The following is a 19666-nucleotide window of genomic DNA, read 5'->3' as shown; positions in this document are numbered from 1 at the left end:
GTCATGTGAACGACGATAAATCGAAATAATGATGTGGTTTGTCTTTGATCCGAGGTAAGACAGGTCACCTCGCAGGCAGCAGATGTTACACAGCTTCAGTAACGCTTTATTTGCATTTCTGTTACTGTAACACTCTCTTTTATCGCTGGTGTTAACACAGTCCATTAAAAAGACGCATTTATGCCTTTACTGTAATTTAGTAAACTGATTATATTCAATTATTTACAATTAACCCAAATAGTGAACTCTAACTGCAAGGAGTTTGTGTAAAATGTGTGATTTGGGTGAATTTTGAGAAGATTTTTTCTTGTTTAAAGGACTTTTATGAAATTCTTTGTCCGTCTTGTTTTGTCTTTTTATTATTATTAACAATAATATAGACTTAATAGGGTCATTTTTTGACAAATTCAGTGTTTTCTTGTCCTTGGTGCTATTAGAAATATAGGCCTACTGTCTATGTTTTTCCCTTAAAATAAAGACTTTGGTGACCCCCCCACAGGTTGGAAACCTCTGTTCTAACTGACCAATATTTCTGAAACAAAGCTTATTTATCATTATGGTCAAAAACATTTAACTGTTTCCTCTTTCAGTACAACATAGTGATACTAACCAGGCTTTGAGTCGTGTGTTCACACTGAAAAAGTGACACAATTAAATACTCAAAGTAAATATGTGCACTCAGCTGGCTTGATGCTTAAGTGTGATGCTGATGGACAAGGGCTCGTTCGTGATGAACCGCGCCTTGCCTGTAAAAGGCGGTAGGAGGTGAGCCTCCTGTCATACAACACAATGCCTGATGGAAATGGAAGAACCAGAATCGTTCCTGCAGTCACATCCATAGTCTTCAAAGAAGTAGTAAAAAAAAAGATTCTTAAAAAACGTCACATAATAGAGATTTAAAATGGCCACTGGTAGTGAATGAGTACTGGATCGTGTACTGTAGTAACATGATTTACATGTTTGTGGAACAAATACAATGCTGAATCTCTGGAGAAACATTTCTCTTTAAGCTTCCAAATTCAAAACTGACAGAAGCTTTTAAAGGTCGACATGTTTACAGCATGTACATTCATTTACTGGATACTCACCAGCCCAAATAGTTTACTTATGCAGATTAGTGCACAGTGTACAGGCTTGTGAAATAGGTAATCCATTACATTTAGAGAAAAAAAGAGGAGTAATCAGATTACAGTTACATTTAGTAAAAATGGGGATTATTAGCCAGATTTTAAAATAAAGAATGATATGTGTTTTTAACGAGACAGCACTCTGGTCTCGAATCAAACCACAGCTGATCTTCGTTATCACAGCCTCGTAAGAAAATGCTTTCACTGGGTAAAAAATTCACCATTATTTTGTCTTTAAAGCAGAAAAGAACATCAAGTTCTGCCTTCCTGAATTTGCTTAATTAAAAGGTTTTCTGCACAGAGGACAAATTTTCATTAAAAAATGTACTTTTCTACAGTTACATTGTTGTGTTGTCTTATAGAATATATAAAAATCATCTAAATTTGTGTTTGTTTGCATATTTGGTGTTTAAAAGTAACAGGAAGTAATCAAGTTACTTTTACATCACGATGCTTGGATTAGTTCACTGACTACATTCTTTAACAAGTAATTATTAATTGTATCGGATGACATTTTTAAAGTAACAATCCCAACCCTGAGAGTGTATATGTGATGCAGATGGATGAATAATTAATGGAAACTACAACACAGAAGTCTTAGGAACAGCTTCGTGTTTAGATAATGGCTTCAATTGGGGTCGAGATCTAGTAAATGCTTATAATTCATGTTGTTTTCATCCAACCATTCAGTGAGGCCTGTATTTAATATTTCTCCACCAGTTTATTCAGGTTTTTCCTTTAATTTATCTCTATTGGTGCACACTTTCATTCTCTTCCTTGTCCTCAGATGCTCCCCTGGCTTTTATAACCTCTTTGATTAAATGGATCAAGCTGTGAGCACTCTAAAACAGCGCCATCGTTAGTGTGTGATCAATCCCCCACCCCCCCATCATCCCTCTGTATGCGCTGTGGTATGACTCAGTGTGGGGTTAAGACTGATCTCAGCGAGGTGCTGGAGCTGAGCGTGAATATCGATGGCCCACGGCGGCACACCTGCTCATCAGGCCGCCGAAACTGCTGTAGGAATCTCTGCTGTCACACCGACCCGAACCCCCGATGACCTGATCATCAATTAAAACCTGCACAGGGTTACCGGTTACAGTTTGTCTGCTTCACCTGAGATCTATTACTGTTTGACTGCCTGCCAGAGGGAACAAATAAGAAATGTGATGGATACCTGGTTTTTTAATCTTTGGATTTCTGTTGGGGTCACTGACTCCTACAGATGATTAAATGTGATTGATATTCAGAAAGTGAGTCCAGTGCAGTTAATGATTATTTCACTACAAGCTAGTCATTTGAGGATTAATTAATTAATTGTTTAATCTGACGTGTCAGAAAGTGGCAATCACACGTCCTCAGTGCACAGGGTCTTCAAACCAACTAAATGTTTAATTTAAGGGAGCAAAACATTTTAGAACCAGATCATTTTGGGCATTTTCACTTCACTTTCTTTATTAGATTACTACTTGCATTTTTCATTTTTAAACATGATCGAGTGATTTCTAGAGGAATTAACACAAACCTGGCAACCTACTAAATGCAGTAGACCAGCAGAGGGTAACATGGAGTGCGCTAGTAAAAAAATAATAAACTTTGGATTCAAGGATTGGATTCGATGACGGTAGGAAGAAGAAAACAAATCTAATCTCTGTAAGTGTATTTTGTATAGTTACTGTGTGCAATGACTATGTTGAATCTTATCTTAAAGATGAACAGTTGCACTTGATGAAGCGTTCAAATCGTTTTAAAATACAAGTTTAAGTGACACACAAACAGACTCAAGGCTTCCTCCGAACCAGGCTGGTAAATCTCAAACCAAATGACAATCTGAAGAAGATTCATGAGCACAACCTGCAGTGGACTGCAGAGTATTAACAGTGTAACATAAACATTGTGTTTTATAGTCACTGCAGCTGAGGGATCCTGGATGTTCTTGCTCTGACAAGTGCGTCACCTTTTAGGGTCACAAACTGTCTAAAAACTAAATCTATCGTGCTGTTATTGCTGTCAGTAATAAAAGGAATCAAAATGTGGGACTCTTTTTAATGAGAGTGTTTGAAGTGAAATTAGGGTTAAATAGACAATAATTATTATATAAAAAGAAATGTATTTTGAAGAAATACATAAGAAAAAGATGTAATATCTGTGTGTAAATCCAGACTTTCTTTACCTTAATCGACTCCTGGGTTCATCGTATTGGTATTTTTGTGGGATTCAAATCCTAGCATCTGGTGTCCCTCTGTGTCAACTTTTCCTGCAATATCCTGCGAGTTGCAGAGTGTATTTTGTTTTGTATGTCAGGTTTATAATGACTGATGTAATGTACAAATATCTTGGGACTCTGTCTCTCACCAAAATAAAAATAGGCCAGAGAGTTACTACAAAGGTGTGATTGACAAGTAGAAATTAGGTGTCTTTCGTATCGAGGCCATAATATTGTTTTAACACTCAGGGGAGACGTCAAAGCGGGCCAGCGTATCAGCAGACTATTGATAGGGTGACATGTCACTGTTTAAGGTTTCTGGGATGTCTACAGAAAAGTGGAGCTCCGTTCAGTACAGAAAATAATCAGACACTCTGACACAATAGCCTGGTTTGAGTGGAATTGACAGGGAGAGATGATGTTTTAAAGATATAATATGTAACATTTCTGCATTAAAATGTCTCAAAACACTAGATCTATGTTCTATATGTTGTTGAGGTGTGTGTTTTTACCATTTGGCAATGGTAGTAACTCCCATGATCCCACGCTACTTCACAACATCATTTGACTTCATGATTTGTTATTGTTATACCCAGTAGAGGCAGAAATTACATTTTGTATGTTTAAATCAATCAATCAATCTTAATGGGCTACAAATGGAAGGAAAGATACACCAAGTTTTAATTGGGTTACCTCTCTTGCCTTTGGAGAGTTTGCCCAGTACTTGGGAACAACAACAACAATTTGCCGTACCAACTAAAGTCCATGGAAGTTAAGGAGAAACGTCGAGAGCTACCAGCAGCTGTGGGTGGCTATACTTTGGTACTTTGGCGTTGCTTTGAACTTGCCCAACATCCTCACAATGCCGATGTGCAGATGTTCAGCAGATATAATGGTTACCGTCTTATTTCAAGATAACTGACTGACATCGTGATACCCAGAGCTGCTAGCATGCCTACAAAATGCCCAAAAGATTAACCTAAACCTGGGTCTAAATGTTACCTTTAATCATTTTGTGTTTGGATTCACTTATAATTTCAAAACTAGCTGCAAAATATACTAAAAAAGCAGTTGATAAAAGCAGAGTCACTGTGTCTACAAAGTCATTGTCCTGCTTATTGTTGGTGGAGCGCGTGAAAATGCCACCCTGACATTTTCATATGTGGGGAGGGAGGGGTGACGCGTAGGGGATGCCAAAGCATGCGTCGACTCAAGGAGCAATAGATCGTATCTTGAAGGCAACAAAGATTAACTGAACAAAGCTGTTTCCTGTCTAGATATTTTTTGGCTTTTGGAGATTTTCCGTCTGTTGTATGTTCTGTTTCAGGACATAATTTGAACTCATCTGTATATCATGAAACCTCTTGTGCTGCCTTCCTTCCTATCTGTCAGCTGCCCAAAATACCATCCTGAGATGTTGCACACGGTGTGAACATGCTGATAACTGTGACATCGCAACAGGCTCTGATAAATAATGCTCTCAGATGGACGCAGGACTTAACTGTGTCAGCTGTCGACAACTTTGTGTGGAAGCTGTAGTACAAAAACTCTCCGCCACTGCTCAGTTTCCCCCGAGCAGACTGAGGGCTGTGACATCCCTGACCAACTCATGCTGTAATGTTATGAAACTGGCTGATGTTAACATGCTACAGTGCCTCCTCCTCTTGTCTTGACTTACCTTGTCTGCTTACTCCTCCGCACTCTGTCCCGGTGTCTGCCTGCAGTTCAGTCAGCAGTTTGCGTCTGCCCCGATCTCTGCAAACAGAGAAAAAGAGATACAGGGAGTGAGAATCAGAGGCCGATCAGAGGCAGAAGCTCTGCACATTCCAGATAAATTACGGCTAGGGTTGTGTGTGTGTGTAGCTGCTGTCCTCTGGTCACTGTGTGTCAGAATGTCACAGCTCGCTCTTACAAACTCCACTGAGGGGGAGAAACAACACAACAAACTACAGAGGGAGGTGCAAGTGAAACATAAGAGCTCAAAATATGCTTATTTGCTTTTGTGCTCAGAGTGAGATGAGAAGACTGATGCCACTCTCATATCTGTCCGCTTAATATGAAGGTACAAACAGCAGATGGTTAGCTTAGCTTAGCATAAAGACTGGAAACAGAGGGAAACAGCTAGCCAGGCTCTGTCTGAAGGTACTAAAATCCACCTACAAGCACATCTAAAGCTCACAAATGAACATGTTATATCTTGTTTTTCCCACAGAAACCAATGTGTGAAAAGGTCAAGTTGTGGAGTCATAGGGAGGTTATCTGTGGGACTGTTTCCTGGCCCTTAATAGTGACTTTGAAATCAGTTGTTGGCAATAGTAAGAACAAAAAAAAACACTTAACATTAAGAATCTCAGTTCTGCTCTTAAAGGAAGTAACTTAACGGTCGATCCAGGAACAGTCTCCTGCTCCTTCTCCAAAATGTTGAGCCATACGTCACCAAACTACTATTTCTTCCCACATTTTATTCTCACTGGAACAAGTTGCCTTTGATTTTTAATGAATAATACAGAAAATCACTGTCATATCTGTCTATTATGCTACAGCCAGGAGAAGGTAAGCTTAGCTTAGCTTAAAAACTGGCTTTATGTTTTAGGAAGTCATTGCTCTCGGCCAAGAAATAGTCCAGAATATAACAGCCAACTGACATATTTTTACACTTTGTACACTTTTAGTTATTGTACAGATTAAACAAACAAGATAAACATGTTAACTGGTGAGCTTTAAAGGTGGTGCTACGTCGATTACATTATCTTTAGACAGTCTTTATGCTAAGCTAAGTTAACCGGCTACTTGCTCCGTCTTCATTTTGGACTGAGAAACATAAGAGTGGTGTCAATCCTCTAACTTCAGGGCAAAAAGTGCAATTAAGTATGTTTCCCAACTACGTCGAATGGTTCCTTTAAGTTCAGTTGGTGCTTGAACCCATTCACGTCTCCTCCTCTTCCTTTCTCTGGTCCAAGAGAATAATTCTTAATGCATCTGTGACTCTGCAGCTCAGTTTTCTGCTGCTTCTGATAAATGGGCCAATTACCCTGCATGAGCAGATCTGCAGAGGAAGGGAATTCCACCCATCGTAAATCATGGCAGTGCGCAACGTTAAAGCAATGATACAGTAAGGCATCCATTAACAAAACCTCGCCAACAGCGGCCGAAGTACTGAGCCAGAGTATTCAACATTGAAACTGCTTAGAGTTTAAAAAAACGATACAAGAACGAGCAGGAGATCTTACTGTATTGTGCTGTCAACTCTCCTGATTCACTGACGCCATTAATCTAAACTTTTATGCAAACTGTATCATCATTTCTATCAGTGCACTTATTCTTAAACTCTTAATTGAAATGAAATTCAGATTGTGTACCATTACTATGAGAAACATTTCTTTTCTATATTTATTGAACATTTTACAAAAGTTCTCAAATGTTTAATGTCTAAAAACATGCATAAAATAGTCTGTAAGTGGCACATTTTTTATTTAAATCATGAACTATCTGATCAATAAATAAGTAAATAAGATTATAAAACTGCAAAACTGCATGGGATTAGCATAAAGTAGTTATGTCTGCAATGGGGTATCCATAGAACACATTTTCATTCAGATATTTTGAGGTCAGAGGTCAAGAGACCCCTTTGAAAATGGCCGTTCCACAGCGTTATTTAACTCACTTCCCAACATGCTAGCGCAATATTCACTCTAGCTTTACAGCCTCTGAAAGTCAGTGCGGACTGGAAGAGGGAAGGATAATGGGGTGGCCAGTCTGCCTTTGGTACAGTTTACAGTTTAGAATAAACTCTTCTTATATCAACCACATTTTGTAGGAAACTTCTTGGAATATTTTAAAGACATTGCTGGAGTTTTTACAGGCAGTGAATGTGTAAGACCCAGTTACAACTAATCACTCTTATTGATGTTACCTTTCCTGCCGAAAGATGGCAAATAGAGTTGGTGTCACATGACAGGTGTCAGGTTTTATTTGCTCAGAGCAAGTGTTTCTCTCACATCCGGCTCGTCACTCATCAACGCTCACAATAACATCTGAGTTTCCAGGAAACGTGAGCTGCTGGTTTGGAAGTAGTTGTAGTGTGAGATAAGTAAAGGCAAAAGTTTTATAATATTGGAGTGTTTGTGCTGAAGTTTCTGTTAATGAATTGATTGATTTATCAGTTAGTTACCCATAAGCACGTGGAAATGTGTTTGGTGGATTATATAACTCAAGAGTTTCATTGATTGTCATACTGTACATGCACATAAGGAAACATTATTCTTATGTTAAGGATTTCTAACAATGGAGTAGTTAATCCATTATGATCCATCTTGTCTTTTGATTACTGCAGTCTTCACATCCTCTTGTTGTTCCAAGAAGATGAAGCTTTAAATATTAGCATTGTGATATTTGAAAAAGTGTCAGTGCTGCAGTCCTGACTGCACTCTTACATCTTTCACTGTCTACTTTCTGCTCTTTGATCAGTTTACTGTATTCTGCAAAAAAGGCAAGAAAGCCGACTGTTCTTAAAAAAGAAAAAAGCTGAATTTGATTTCCCTGTGAACCGTTTGTGTCATCATATTTATGTTGCAGAGCAGCAGCGAGACCAGGGGATGAGAGTTGTTCTTTATCTTAATGCTTTAGCAATATTGTTCTCTACTTTTATGCTAGTAAAGCATCTTGAACTGAACTATACTGAAGTAAAAAAAAACAACTAACAGAGAGATGCATTATGGGACGTGACTGGTGATCCATTTCTCTCCTGTGTTCTAGCCTTCTGCTTCCCATCCCTCCCTCAGTGGCGGACAGGTGTTCAGTGATGGGACTGAAACACCCCCAGCACGCTCCGTCCTGCTGCTAACACCACCGAATCAATCTGACCCCCTCCGCCATCCTTCCCCTGCCATTTGGAGCTGTTTTGAACCCCTTCCTCCGGGTTTTCGGGGGGTCTGTGTTCGTGACGAGGCCCTCCACAGATGTGATTATAGCTGCTGCTCGACTCTGGGTGTCGCTGACTTAAAGGGTGATTAAGCGCCACAGGAAACATCCTGGTGAGGAAAATATAATTCCTGGCCTGTCGAGTGTGATGATCTCTCGCGCACTCCCACACACGCTCACTCTCAGCTCGGCCCTCCCTCCCCCTTTCTCCCCCTTTCTCTTACTGTAGTGCACACCTTATCATCCTGCTTTTTTTATACTTTACACCATCCAAAGAGAGAAATTAAGGTGGCCAGGCAGGGAGTGTTCTGTCCTCTGTGATGCCCAGGGTGTGAAATCAGAGCGTGGTAATTAAAAATCTGTCCCTAGCTCAGCCATCTGGACCCTGGAGAGCCAGTGATTAACCTGCGAGGGTCTGCAGGGATGCGTAGACGCAGGACGGGACCCCTGCTCAGAGATAACAGCGGCTAAGTTTTGAAGGTTTTAAACAAAAACTGCAGTCCTTCAAATGGCCACTTGAGGCTGGCTGAAGAAGTGAGTCAATCTCTATAAGGCCCCATATTAAAATGCCAAACTTTACAGCAGAAATAAACATGTTTACAGCTTGGGGAAAAAACGGTTATGCCCTCTAAATTCTAAATTGCCCGTTTATGACAACTATACAGGGAATTTTTAGATAACTAACCAGCCGGCGACTGTTGATTTTGTCGGCTGGAATGACAAAAGTAACATAATAAGCCGGTTTTAACAGCTGTTGTTACCTAGCTAATAAAGCTAATGTTGGCAGCATGAGTTGGTTGAAAATACTGTTCGCTGTTAAGACAATTTCATATTTTTTTATAACATTTTATGGAGATATGCATAATATTGTGCTAAAAGACCGAGGCTGAAGCTACGTGTCACAGGCAAAAAGTTAGCATCCTCACCAGATGATCCAACAGCTTTGTTCTTGTATTTTAGCGTAGACCTACTTAGTCCTATATGGAGGATATAAGGAAAAATGGAAGATCAGACCGTTTTTTCATTCTTAAATTATTAAAAAGTATATTTTTAATTTTGCACTAACCAATGTTTGACAAACGTAAAACTATCTCAGGTAAAATCCAGGAAAGAGCAGCTAACATCAGCCTCTGATAGCATCCTGGGACAGCTTCCACACACTAAGGAAATACTACACAGTGGATGTGCAACTCATGAACAGTGCCTGTTAACATAACCTGTAATCCCAAAAACAAATATAGTTAGCTAATGAAATGCTCCTGGGCCTTTGAAGTAATGCTCGGCTTCTATTAAAGGTCATAAGCTAGTTAACTGTTCACGGAAATGTTTGTAGATGTTGAATCCTCTCCTTGAGATGTGGTTTTGGTTTTGGAAAGACAAAATAAAAAGACGCAACTCTACAAAACTCTTGCCCCATGCACACCATGTGGAGAAATCCAAAGCTTGGCAGACCTGCTGCACATAGTTATGATTGCTAAGCTATGATTGGGCAATCGCTGTTCTGGGGAGAGGTTTAAAAAGATAAATTATGTCTCAAAAATGTATTGGAGATAAAAGAGCCTTGACTTTATCTCAGATCTTCTAATAAGGAGTTGGCCTATGCATGAGAAAATATTCTTGGTATTAAGGTGAACTGACCCTTTAAATAAGGCTGATGCATGTCACATTTAAGGAGAAACTGGGATGCTACTTTGTTTATCACACACACACACAAAAACCTCCTGACTCCAATAATTGTTACTGTAAGAGCTGACATCCTTTTCTGTGCTGACTGGGTCATTTCTTTCTTGTGTTTTACTACAAAATCCCCCAAAAAACTAATCCAAAAACCCCACTGCAGACTTTCAAAAAATGCAAGCCTGTTCTTCATTATCAAGACAAAAGAGCAGCGGTGCTTGAGCACGCAAAAGCACTCACACGCATGCAGAAAGTTCAGTCATCAAGCCCCCCTCGCAGTGTGCTGGAGTGACTGTACCATCCTCAGTTTGCCACAGGACAATGAGGTGCAGTCTGCGATGTCACTGTGAAACAAGTCGCACTGAAGGGAACATTCAAGCTAAACAAAGATTTACAGAGTTGTAAACTGATAGGCGAGGTTAGACTGAGATTGAGGAAAAAGAGAAATAAATAAAAGCCCGGAAATAGGAATAAAGTTTATCAGGAAGATAAAAGAGGCCCGAGATGTGGTGGTAATATCTTCTTCCAGAGTGGCTTTTACAGCGACCGCAGCAAGCAGAGGTAACATAAAACTGACCTCCGGAGTTATTAATGAACACGATCAAGAGGATATTGACTATTGAATGTAATAAAGCACGGATCTCTGCCCTTGAACAGGAGAAAGGACGCTCCTCCCTGTGCACACACAGAGGCAGAGATGGGACACAGAGAGCAGAGCTGTCAGGCAGTGATTGTCAGGGGAGCTGACGGTGAGCGTGAAAGCTGAGCGTCCTTCTCCATCACTATTTCTGTTAGTACTCCGAGCGTGGAGTCAGACCTGGACCTGGAGCTGACCTCCAGGCTCTCGTCGCAACGGCCTCGAACAGCCTTTATACGGGAAGATGGAACAAGTGTCAGTACCACAGTAGTATATCCAAGATATTAAATATGATTAATGACAACATTAATAACACATTAAAAGACTTGATACATTTAAACATAATGAAAATAAACCATCTGTACTTTATTAAAACAGTATTGTTTTATGATATCTGTGTAAAACTGACATTGTTTTATGCTGTAAAATCTCAAATAATGTATATTAATAGTATGTAGTAGTAATAGAAGAGGTAGAGGTTGTTTCTTCATCATCTTTTCTCTTCTTACTTCTTTTTTATCTCTGTTTTGAATTACTTTCAGAGTTGCATCTGTGTCTGTTCATGATTTCTGTCCACTATTCATTGTTTTTTGTTTTTAACTTATGCTGCGTGGTGAAACTAATTAACTTATCGAAGTATCCTAGGATGTAAAAAAAAACAACCTCAAACTGAATTTCTATGACAACAATTTGCAATTCTTTTTTTAAACAGATCTGTTAGCATCCAGTCCCTGGAATAAACAGAACTTTGTATTGACTGACCTGTGTACATAAACATCAGAAGAAAATATTATTTGCCTTACATTTAGTATTTACAGCAATTTACAGCATGTTGATATAATCATGGCACATTTACTACCCTGAGGGTCATGTTTCTTTACTAGAATAGCAGCTCAGTGGTTTGGATCCATACTGTATGAGGGAGGGAGGCTTGTGGTTCTGTTGCATTCATGATTTTTGTAAAATTTTAAACCTACCTACAGTATACGGTAGCGTCATATTAATTAAGTTATTGGCCATTTTAAAGCTTATGAAAGCTTGGTTTCAAGTCTTAAAGTATTTATCTATAACACTGTGTATTTAAATTAAAATAAAGCTAGGTAGCAGAAAAACAGAAAAACTGCCATAAAAACAGTAACAAATGTGGATAAACTCGATGTATGTTGTTTTCAGTCGACTTACAGAAATAAAAGCTCTTACATCGTCAATTTCACTGACTGTCATCAAAAAAAGTTTCTGTTTTCTGTGTTCTGAACTGAAAATGACATTGGTGGGACAGATTTGTCCATGGCTACTGACTGACTGGTCACTGCAAACCAAACCAAAATAACCAACAAGAAAACACGCTTGAACATGGTGTCACGCTGAATGAATGAGAAGAAACAAAATGGCAAATCATCGACAGAGACCGCCCTCTTCAAACCAGTGAAGACAGAAAAAACATGAAATACAGAACTCTCTCATGTGAATTATCCGGTATCTTTCTAATTTTGGAATATAATAGTTGGTTTGTACAAAAACATCAATTTAAACATAATAATAAAATCACATTAAAATGTAATTCTAAATGTATTAGCTTCTATTAAATCATACGTTAACCCTAGCTCACTTTCTCTTTCCTTCCTCGTGCCACTGCCTCCTGGTCAGACCATCGCCACCCGCGAATATTCGATTAGCCCGGACATCTGTGTCACCCCCAGCATGTCCTGCCCATCCTGCCATCTTAGAGATGGTGGTGTGTGTGTGTGGTGGTGTGTTGGGTTGGTGTGTTTGGTTGGGGGGGGTTAATTCTAAGGTCTCCAGAAGGGGGTAGGGAATAAGGCAGCCCAGAGAAGTGATCGGCATCCCCTGGAGCCAAGGAGGCCAGCAGGGAGAGGCTTATTGCTCCAAGGGAGCTTCAAATGTGGTCTATTATGTTTATTAAATCAAACGATCAAGGCCCGCCATTGTTACTTCTTTGTCAGAGTAAACCAGATGACAAGGGTTTATTCCTCAAAGACTTGCGTTTAAAACCTTTTATATGCCGTTAATGTAACCGCAGTGTGTTAGTGGGGTAGAAAGCAATCATGTCACGGGCTGTCACAGAGCAGCTACAGACCTTTAGAAGCATAATTCTTAAAAAAAAAGCATGTTTTTGTGTGACCAGGGTGGAAAATTAACACCAACCACCGGCCAAATAATGCTGGTGAATTCTGGCTGTGAGCGGAAGGGGTTGTTTTAAATTCCTCTGGCCACTTTGGCAGGAAACCAGCCATCGTGTGGAGCTTCTTTCTCTCTCTGGAAATCATATTTGGAAGTGCAGTCACCAAATTTAAAAGGTTAACTTCCTTCCCCGCATGTCACAAATGATAGTTTTACCAGCTTTTGTGTACGTTAAGCTCTCTCTCTCTCTCTCCAACGTGTGAGGAATCGGTGGGATTTTGTTTTTGTATTTGCCTTGAGTGAGGACGCATAAACATACTTTTCCTCTGGAATCAATCAGCGTGCCAAGAATAACACGGCCAGACTCCTGGGCTGTTAACAATATTACAAACATCCGGGCTTGTTTAGATTCTGCTGAGAGTGTGAGTGTGCTGCTCAGACTGTTTCAGACCCTCAAACTCGCTCTAATCTACAGTTGGAGCGAGTCTGAGGGTCAGAAGTAATGAAAGTGTATTATTGGGGAGGATCCAAGAGACTTGGACTCGAGTCAGACATCTGTCACAAATGTGCTGACTTGAGACTTGACTTTGACTTGATTACTGAGAGAGACTTCCTGAAGACTGAAGACACTTGAGATTTCAGAGTTTTATGAGAGAATCATAGTTTAATTACAGAACGAGGACTTGGGACAGGGACTTGTGCTGTTAGAACTACATTCTCATGTTTTGCCCTCAAGACTTGAGACTTGCATCAAACTTTCAGCAAAAAAAAAGCAGCTTTGGAAGACTAGAGACTTGGATTAGAGTCAGACTCAAGTCACAAAAATAAGGACCTGGAGCTTGATTTGGAAAGTCTCATGTTTTATCATCAAAGCCTTGTTTGGACAAGACTTGGGACTTGAAAGAGCACCGTGAGACTTGACTTCAAACTTGAAATCAAAAAAACACTCCAATCTCAATTGTTGCCAGTGAGGACTTGAAACCTGATTTAAGACTTGGTTGGAAAATACTTGACTCAGACTTGTTCAAAGGAATTAAAAAAAACTCTGGAGACTTGGACTTGAGTCAGACTTAAATCACAAAAAAATAAGGACTTGGAACTCGACTTGGGCATGACAGCTGTCTTGACTCCTTCGAGATTTGAAAAGATTCATGTTTCGCCTTTAAGGACTCGAGACTTCAGTTGAGACTTTATAGGACAAGACTCGTACTTGCCCGTAAACACTTGAAAACAGCTCTTGTAGACTTGAGTCCAACCAAAGTCACAAAAGTATGAAGACTTAAGTGCTGTGAGAATTAATTTACTCCCTAAAGCAAGTTTTATGCTTTGACCTGGCAGACTTGTGACTTGTGACTTGACTTGGACTTTTTTGGTTGGATAAAGCCATGGCCTTTTCCCCAAAAAGACTCTAAAACAGCTCCAGATGCTTCCATTCAGACAGACCACAGCACGGCTGAATAAGCTTCCACCCAAAATCAACACAGTCAGAAGCAAACAAGTGCAGCAAGTACAAAGGTTGAAGCCTTTTGACGGTGCGACAACATCCCTCCTACATCATGCTACCTTCCCTCTGAAGCCTCGTGCATCTCTGGGAAACAGGTCGTAAAAGGAAAGTTCACAGAGAGTTGACTTCAGCAAGAGCGATGCCTTTAGGGAGCTCAGCCCAGAACTCGTCGCTCTCTGGCCCGACTTGGACGGAAGGCAGCGACGGGAGTGGAGAGGTCAAAGACGTCAATAAGGCGTGGATGGCTGCTCGTTCCTCCTTACTCTCTTCCATCATTCCTCTCTTACTCTATTCCAGAAAACTCTCAAGGTTTTTGTTTTAATTAATTTAATTAATCATTGGATACTTTGCGAGCCACTCTTCTAGTCTCAACATCGACGTGTGTCAAACAGTCCGTGGCCTTGGAGCGACTTGCCTTCGAGATACAGTACGAGCCGCCTTGGACGCAAGCTCTTGCGTAATTCTGACTCGCCTTGTGCGTTTATAACAGGCCTGGATATGTAACACACAAACAACCACACACACACACATGATTGGATGATTTAATGTGAGTTGTGCATGACGATGCCTTCGTGTGACGATGCTAGGAGTGGGATAAACAGCACGTCAGTGTTCGTTTTTCTCGGTTTCCCTGCCAATGCACGGCGCTGTCAGCGACTGTATTTGTCTATGAGCAACATAAAAACACCAACCCTCCCTCCCTCCTCCTCTTCCTCCTCCACCTCCACCTCCTCCTCTCCCGGCCATCTGCCTGATACAACCACTACATGGACCTTGTGTGTGGTCGCCTGCTTTCTCCTCGCGGTATGGAGGGCGAGAGAGTTCAGTAAGGCACAGGAGGGTTGTGGGATCCTGCTGCCTCTGTCCTTCCCCCTTTGCCACAACCCTCCCCCCTTTTTCATTCCCCCTCTTTCTGTCTCTTTTTCATCCCCTCTGCTCGTGCAAATATCTCCCCCTCTGAAACAGATGCCCTTAATTCCTCTGGCTCTACATTATAAGATCTGCCCAAATCCTGAGGGAAGAAGAGGAAGAAGGAGGGAGGAAGAAGAAAAAAAGGGGGAGTCTATTCTCCTTATTCCTCTCACACATATACACATGTGTGAAATGAGATTATGAGATGAAATAAAAGCACCAGCTCACCTGACAGCATTTTATTTTTAAAGAGATTTTTAGAGGGAGGAGGGGATTCCATGATGTAAACCAGCCAGAGGCATCAATCTCGCCCCTCAAGCGCTGACAGCGTGGATATGAAACCCCCCTCCTCTTCCTTCTCCTCCTCCTCCTCCTCCTCCTCTTCTTCTGGAACACACCCTGGTTTGGATGTGATTAACCCAGATGCCACCAAAACAGAAATAATAATAAAAAATTAAAAAAAAGGCAGAAGAAAATCCTACCTGTTTTTGTGTGTGTGTGGTCGTCCGTGATGCCAAACACATCCAGTCCTGTGGAGTAGTATCCACGCGTTCTCCCCTGTCTCTCTCTCTCTCTGTCTGTCTGTCACACACAAACACACACACACACAGTCAGTCAGTCAGGGAGGCAGGCGAGTACATCCACACAACACACGCTCTTCTCTCTGTATGCCTCTCCCCTCTCTGCTCCAGCTGAGATCCTCCCTTGCCTCCCTCCTCGCTGCTGCTGAGTCTCCACCCTTTCAGCCAAACGGTCAGGCTGCAAGATCCTCCTCTTTGTCCCTCCCTCCTTCTTTCTGTCTTCTCTTTTCTGCTATCTAGACTCACTCCCTCCGTCTCCCAGAGGTCCACAGGAAAAAGCCTTGACTGTCTCTCTAAACACCTACAGTAAACAAATGCATCCCAGGAAAGCTGACAGTCTGGACGAGCTGGATTTCCACCTTATATATACATAAATATCCATACTGGTCCCTGAATGCTGTTTCAGCTGCTCATTTTCCCTCCTCTTAGCTCACATTTAAGTCACGTTTCTGCCAAATGAAGGCGACTTTGTATGAATCAAGACATTACATGAGAAAGAAATTCATTCAACCCTCAACAACAACAACAACAACAACAACAACAACAACATCCTGCATTGCACACACGCGACATATGCCCCGCCAGAGTTGAGGCTTTTAATCTTTAGACCACTACAGTGAAGACATCAAAGATTAAAACAAAAAAAAGAGAGAGAGAGACACTCCCCAGCAACCACACACTGACACTGGCACAACACGCACAAACAAACAGGATGCTGCACACGTTGCTCTTTCACGTCTGAGTGTTTATGTACGGGAGTTTCTGCATGTACAGGATACACTTACTTATGGCAAAAATCAACAAGATCAAGTGTGTGTGTGTGTGTGTGTGTGTGTGTGTGTGTGTGTGTGTGTATGCAGCTGGTGTGTATATGAGAAGGGGTGTTGTTACCTTAACCTCAAGTGTTATGTTTTTGGTCCCGTATGTTTGTATACGTATGTAGCAGTATTTTGTATAAATTAAGAGATTTCAGTAAAATATGGTTATTGATTTTTCATTATTTTTGGTGCCATTTTGTTCAATTTAAAACTTTAAATGTACGCTCATAACTAGTAAGGCGTTTCTTGATTAATGTAGTAGGCAAAGCCCTCTTCTGTCTGAAAGAAAATGCCATTTTTAAAGGTCCAGTGTAACATTGAGGAGGATCTGCTGGCAGACATGGAATAAAATATATATACTATAAATATTGTATGTTTTCATTAGTCTATAATCACCTGAATATAAGAATTGTGTTTTTGTTACCTCAGAATGAACCGTTTTCATCTATAGACTCTATAGTTTGCCTTTTGTGGGGGCCGCCATGTTGAACAAACTGGTTTCTACAGTAGCCCAGAAGGGACAAACCCAAAACTGGCTCTAGATTGGGCCATTAACACCTACACACTGGTCCTCTAATGTTTCTAGTAATGTTAGCATATTTGTAAATCTAATGACATTAACATCATCCTCAGCTGTATTTTGTGTTTATTCTAATTAGCAAATGCTACAATGCTAACAAGCTAAAATGGTGATGATGGTAAACATTAGCATATTAGCATTTTTATCATGACTATGTTAGCATGTTAACAGTTTTGTAGATGCTTGTCAAAACATTTCTCCATATTAAATAAAATTTTCACCAAATTTGGCAAATTAAATATTCCTATAAGCCTGGAAAAGGTTTACATTTACATTATTTTTAATTTATTATATATATTTCCTATAGCTTACAGTTAAATTTGCCATAAAACTGCCCAAATTCAGATGCTGTGTCCACACATCTGACACGACATGGAAATTCTCCAAAAAATGCTGCCATCATCCACTCCACTCTACATTTTTGTACACTATATGCAAGGTTTCTAGCTTTTCCAACTGTATATACACGTGTTCAAATGTCCATGCGTATCTATGCATCCATGTTTGTGTGAGCGTACTGTACAATCTGCCTGCAGGTAAACTCAAATGTTACTCATCTTCCCCCTACTGTCTGCACCGAACGTCATGTTTTCTGTGAATCACATTTTCCTCAGCTCCATTCATGCTGATGTTATTCTCTGTGAAACTTACAGTAACAGTACACATCCAAGGAAAGAGAGAGAGAGAGAGTGGATGAGGAGGAGGAGGAAGATGGAGAATTAATGAGTCATGGTTCCTGTGGAGGCGAACACAGGAAGCCTCTGTCACCAGGATACCACACTGATCTGTGATAGCCCTTCCTGGGTCCCCTAAGCCAGTCGTTTCCAACCTTTTTAGCCCCGACGTCCCCCCGGCGGCGAAAGCAGACAAGCTCATTTAGCTCTTCATTGGCGCCATCCGTCGTGATCCAAATTTGTTCTAATGAATGGATCATAAACTGGATGTTATTTACCACTATTCATATGAAATTATTATTGCTGCAATATGTTTTCATACAATTGAATCATCAGTGCTTTGTTCATGTTCGCATTCGTCCGACTTGGAGTGGAAGAGGCCGGATGCTTCAACCATTTATCCATCACTAATAGTCAACGTTCACTGCTTCAGCTGTTTATCCGTTAGCCTACTTTAAGTTAACTATGTTAAACATTTATCCATTACTTTTAGCTATTTCAACTCTTCCATTTGAGCTAACTGTTAATCGTTTGGTCATTACTTTTAGCTAACTATCTCAATTGTTTATCCATTACTTTCAATTGTTTATCCTATTATTTGCAATCATTAATCTGTACTTAGCTGTTGCAACACTGCTCTCTTGCTAATTAGTTTTCCCGTACCTCCTGTTAACTGCAGTTACCCCTCAGAGGTACAAGTACACCTGGTCGGGCATCATTGCTACGTTAGTGGGTTCAAGCCTTGTTGAGCATCAGCAGAGACAGTAACAGCGAGACTCCTCCCTCCCTCCCTCCATCGCTGGAGAAGAGATAAATCCAGAGATTTGTTTATTTGTAATCTGATTACTATGCTTTATTATCGGCTCTGGGGATCATCTCTGAACTTTGTGGTGTCAGTGCAGCTGTTTTGGTTAATAGGCTGGTTTATTAAGTGCCGTTAATCCACTTCCACAGGCAGATGTGGTGACTTGCAGTCTCAATATCACACAGGCCTTTTTCTACAGTAAAAACAGTGTTGTTTTGTGTGAGCATGGAGCTGAAATACACGTCAGCTTTTCAGAACTGGGAGAAACTAGCTTGGATTGAGATTCACCGGGTTTTGATGAATGCGTTGTAAGATTTTGTAGCCCGATCCTTCAGTTTAGGTTAAAATACAACCATGTTTAACAAGGTTTTCCCTCAACAATTGTGATTTTGAGGAGGAGGATGAAGGATGCGAGCAGTGTGTGTGTGTGTGTGTCCGTGTATTGGCTGCGTGCTATGAGGGGGGGGTTATACGACGTGGCGGTGGCGGCGGAGGAAGAGGGGGGAGGCCCTGGCATTTCATTTTCTGATTTGCGACCATCTGGCTCATCCAGGCAGCTGCCGGCTCGAGCCGCCGCATGCTTTTGCCCCAATGCCCCATGGGATTTACGGGAGAGGTTCACCCACCACCTTGTTGGAGACACCTGTCACCTAATATCTCAAGACAATCGCTCAAATGATCGCACCACCACACAACACACACACAACAACCACACACACCACATGACTGAGGAGATAAGATGTATGGAAGTAGGGCTGTAAAACCTCCAGGAATTAATCAGACATTAGAGGCTTCGTTAGGGTCAGCACATGATGACCTTTAAATTAAAAAATAATAATAACAATAATAATACAAATGCATGAAAAGCTGTCTGAACGGAGCTACACCTAAATCACCAAGACAAAAGAAAGGACAGGGAGAAAGAGGGGAGGAGGGGAGGAGGGGAGGAGGTGACAGAGAGACGGAGAATGGATTTCCCCCCTCTCTGTGTTGCCATGGCGACAGCAGTGGATGGTGGATGACTGATTTCCTGTACAGCTGTGGAGCTCGGAGGGGAGAGAGAAAGAGAGAGAGAAAAAAAGA

General features: G+C 40.9%; 1 long non-coding RNA gene across 1 annotated transcript in view; it reads right to left on the bottom strand.

The window, feature by feature from the left end:
- LOC118336825 overlaps nucleotides 1–15829 on the bottom strand; it is a 16403-nt gene extending 574 nt beyond the window's left edge. Inside the window, exons 1-2 of the long non-coding RNA XR_004797130.1 lie at nucleotides 15608–15829; nucleotides 5012–5088 (exon numbers count right to left, since the gene is read on the bottom strand). This is a non-coding gene — a long non-coding RNA (uncharacterized LOC118336825). The remainder of the gene's footprint in view (nucleotides 1–5011; nucleotides 5089–15607) is intronic.
- Between the last annotated feature and the right edge of the window lie 3837 nt (nucleotides 15830–19666).

The sequence above is a fragment of the Morone saxatilis genome, unplaced genomic scaffold (assembly GCF_004916995.1).
Source record: "Morone saxatilis isolate NCDOM2014 unplaced genomic scaffold, NCSU_SB_2.0 Contig3, whole genome shotgun sequence".
Classification (NCBI taxonomy): Eukaryota; Metazoa; Chordata; class Actinopteri; family Moronidae; genus Morone; species Morone saxatilis.
This window is presented reverse-complemented; position numbering and strand designations above follow the sequence as displayed.